The sequence below is a fragment of the Sprattus sprattus genome (assembly GCF_963457725.1).
Source record: "Sprattus sprattus genome assembly, chromosome: 2".
NCBI classification, from domain to species: Eukaryota; Metazoa; Chordata; class Actinopteri; order Clupeiformes; family Clupeidae; genus Sprattus; species Sprattus sprattus.
In genome coordinates this window covers 55,620,360-55,622,859 of record NC_137921.1, presented here as the reverse complement: position 1 = coordinate 55,622,859, position 2,500 = coordinate 55,620,360, and the positions used below count along the sequence as shown (strand labels likewise).

Here is a 2,500-nt window from a genome sequence, read left to right as displayed (position 1 = left end):
GAGAGAGAGAGAGAGAGAGAGAGAGAGAGAGAGAGAGAGGGAGAGGGAGAGGGAGGAAAAGCGGAAGCTTTATGATCTGAGGAAAAAACACGGTAAAATCCCAGTAAAATCCTTACAAACATTTTATTTTATGACATTTTATGACAATCTGGGTCAAGGTTGAAATATTTTCAGACACACACACACACACACACACACACACACACACACACACACACACACACACACACACACACACACACATGGAGATAAAGCTTTCAGAAGGCCCCATCTATACAATCACATGGGAGCATCTGTCAGGGTCAGGGTCACAACCATGTGTACACACACACACACACATGCATGAGCACACTCACACACAGAGAGATGTATATTTACACACATGCATGAACACACTCACTCTAACGGAGAAATATATATTTACACACGTGCATAAACATACACACACACACACACACACACACACAGAAATATAATTGCACACATGCAATCACTCTCACAATTCTAATGTGACCTGTATATTCCATATGTTTCGCATACACCCACCCATTCTTACACAAAGACAAACACACACACACTCCCTCTCTCACCCACTCCCTCATACACATACCAGCTGCAGGGCATGCCATACAGAATATATTAGCATTGGAAATGGAACAACTCCAGGCTAATTACTGCATAATGATGACAGCAAGGTGCTAGCAGTCACAACAGCAACAATAAGGCTCCTAAACTGCACCCTAATAAGGTCACAACAGCAGCAATAAGGCTCCTAAACTGCACCCTAATGAGGACACTGGCTGTGCAGGGCACAGGCACACAGACTGATGATGTGTGAAATGAGAAGTTAATGAAATGATTTTGAAACACAGAGAGAGAGAGGGGGGGGGGGGTTGAGAGGGAGAGAGAGAGGGAGAGGGAGAAAGAGAGGGAGAGAGAGAGGGATTCTGTTGTCAGGTATGATAAACACGCAGACCCATAAGCTAAGAGGATCCCCCTGAGTTCACTCACTAACACGCCTCTATCGTTCATTCTGCTGGCTGGTCTCTTACTCTATCACTTCTTCTCCCTCCTGCTCTCCACCCATTCTGTTCATCAGCCTCCTAGTCTCCTCCTTTCTCAAAACAGTCATTTTTCAACATCAATCACTTTCCCCATTCTAACTCTCATTCATTCTCTCACTTTATTTCTCTTTCTCTCTCTCTCTCTCTCTCTCTCTCTCACACACACACACACACACACACACACACACACACACACACACACAAAGACACAAACAGACTCCCCTTGCATCCAAATAATATTTACAGACTATTTGTGTGTAACCAGGCCTGACAGTCAGGTGCTGTGGGCTTTGGTGCTTAATTCACTTTTAGTGTCTGAGGCCCATTACACCCTCTACCCATGACTGGATACAAAGATAACTGCTCATATATTCAGAAGTGAGCACTTATTATCCAGAGAAAAAAAACACCAAACGCCTCTACACGCCTGTAATTGTTTGGTGTAATGATGACAGCTAGTGTTGTTCTGAAAAGACTTGCCTTTTCTCCCATCCCCCTTCCCACACACAACCACACACACACACACACACACACACAAACACACACACACCACAGGAATATTCCACTGCCACATAGAATTAATTAGCACAGCACAGTGATGTCCAAATCATACGTGTGCTTTTCCCTGTATGTCTGCGTGTGCGGAAGAACAATGACTTTGAACAGAGGCGGATGGAGCTCGGTGTGTTTCCAGTGACTGAACGCACAGCACTCTCGTCCTCCTGAAATAACACCCTCCCGCCTGGCCTGTGAATCTGCACGAGCGGCTGGAGCAGGGGCTTTGCACGAAGCTCCATAAAAACTCAATGGAGTATTTTCTGTGACAAGAGGGGTGTGTGCGGGGGTGGATGCTCGGCGAGCTCAGAGCCGCTTAAATAGCTTACACAATAATCTTATAACACACAAGCACTGTGCTGGTGACAGGACAGAGACAGGCCATTTTTGAAACTACAAAAGGCTTGATTTAATTATGGGGAGGGGGGGATTTGCTTTAAAATGTGACAGTTGCTGCTGTTATATTTCTTTAAAGCCTGCAACAGGCAGTGAGGTGGGGGTAGGGGTGGCGTCGGAAGAAAGGCCTTTCGTTGGGAAACTGTGTTAAAGGCTGCAATTCTCCTGCCATGAGGGTTCTGAAAGAAGTCATAATGAGAGAAACCCAGTCTGTGGGGCTGTGAGCACAGAGACTCCTCCTCATGGAGAGAGGAGCACAGCACAGGACAGAGACTCCTCATGGAGACGCAGAGAGAGAGGAGCACAGTACAGCTTGAGACTCCTCATGGAGACTCAGAGAGGAGGAGAGGAGTACAGGACAGAGACTCCTTATGGAGACTCAGAGAGGAGGAGAGGAGTACAGGACAGAGACTCCTTATGGAGACTCAGAGAGGAGGAGAGGAGTACAGGATAGAGACTTCTCATGAAGACTCAGTGAGGAGCAC

The 2,500-nt window shown here is 46.4% G+C and overlaps 1 protein-coding gene across 3 annotated transcripts in view; it reads right to left on the bottom strand.

Annotated features, from left to right (window-relative positions):
* The window catches only part of raver2 (ribonucleoprotein, PTB-binding 2), a gene marked incomplete at its 5' end in the record, with an annotated part of 76,333 nt that overhangs the window by 44,544 nt on the left and 29,289 nt on the right, over nucleotides 1-2,500 (bottom strand). The gene's annotated exons all lie outside the window — the stretch shown is intronic.